At 64.6% G+C, this 1,378-nt stretch overlaps 1 non-coding gene across 1 annotated transcript; it reads left to right on the plus strand.

The window, feature by feature from the left end:
* The first annotated feature begins 1,201 nt into the window (after nucleotides 1-1,201).
* Nucleotides 1,202-1,355, plus strand: LOC140472595 (5.8S ribosomal RNA). Its single transcript, XR_011957754.1, has one exon. It is a non-coding gene; the product is annotated as a 5.8S ribosomal RNA (ribosomal RNA).
* Nucleotides 1,356-1,378: the final 23 nt, after the last annotated feature.

Raw genomic sequence — 1,378 nt, forward strand, 5'->3', positions numbered from 1 at the left:
GGCTTGGGGGTACGCCCGTTTCCGTTTCAACTTGTCTCGCGAGGGTGGTTTCGGGGCCAGCAGGAGAGCTCGTCGGGGTAGCAGGCCCTGCAGCCGTGGTCACCGCCAAACCCCCCACAACTGTTGGGCGCCTACCTGCGCGGGGCAGGAGGACACTTTCCGATTTCAAATCTCCGTTTGCCGAGTCCACCCCGAACGCACGCGGGCGGGCGGGTTCGCATCACCCTTCGTCACAAGGGGCGAAGCCCGTTCCACCGTCTCGTCAGTAGTGCCGACCGGTCTGTGATCGACGAGGGGAGCCACACCAGGTCCGGCCCTGCTGCTTGGCGGCACCGCGTCGTCGGGAGCTCGCGACAGACGGAGGGTTTCGGTGTACTCTCCAGCCACGGGAAACGAAGCCGGTGATGCAGGCGCCGGTCTTTCGCTCCCAAATCGGCTGGGTTTACATCGTTGCTATCTAGTCACGCTCCCTTCAAACCCGACGGGGTACCTATTCCCCTCACCCGTCTGTGCGTATACAGCCTCTTTGCACTTGCGGGATGGGGGTGGTGGTTTAAAGACTCTCGAGTTGCCGCCCGTCGGTCTCCGAGCTCCGTGCAGTAGTGATCCCCAGCGAACTGCCAGCAGGGCGAACGAGCGATCCCGCTCTCGGTCGGGGCGCCTGGCGTCGATCGGTGGTCGGTGGCTTGCGGGCAAGCTGCGCTGTGAGTGTGGGAACGAGTATGACGAGCCGTTGCCGCGACTCCCAGTCCACCTCGGCGGTGGCTGGGCCGGGCGGGCGTCTGCTCGGGCGAGTGCCGCCCCCGCCTCCTCGCAGGAAGTCCGCTCGCCGACACGCCGCCACGTGCACGCGTCAGTGACGCTGCCGAACCGATGGCCGGTGCCCGTTCCCGCCTCTGCTTTTCCTAGGGCAAAGCTGCTGCACGCCTCGTGATACTAGGCGGGCGACATGGTGGCGGTGATCCTGCCTCCGTCGCTGCGGTGCGTTGGGGCACGCATCGCCTCTTGGGCGCCCTGTCCTCCTCCCCCCAATAGACGTATGTTTCTGCGGGCCGCACCAGGATGGTGCTCCCCATCGCTTCACGCCACCCTGCTCCGCCCGCACGCCGGCGTGCAGGTGGCTGTAGCTCAAGGTGGGGAGCGTATGTGCGGTCCGGGTCGCTTTCCTCTGGCGAGGGAGAGACCTAAAACAAACTCAGACAACTCTTGACGGTGGATCACTCGGCTCGTGCGTCGATGACGAACGCAGCTAGCTGCGAGAATTAATGTGAATTGCAGGACACATTGATCATCGACACTTTGAACGCACTTTGCGGCCCCGGGTTCTTCCCGGGGCCACGCCTGTCTGAGGGTCGTTTGGCAATCAATCGCACTCGCC

Source organism: Chiloscyllium punctatum, unplaced genomic scaffold (assembly GCF_047496795.1).
Source record: "Chiloscyllium punctatum isolate Juve2018m unplaced genomic scaffold, sChiPun1.3 scaffold_378, whole genome shotgun sequence".
In the NCBI taxonomy this organism is placed as follows: Eukaryota; Metazoa; Chordata; class Chondrichthyes; order Orectolobiformes; family Hemiscylliidae; genus Chiloscyllium; species Chiloscyllium punctatum.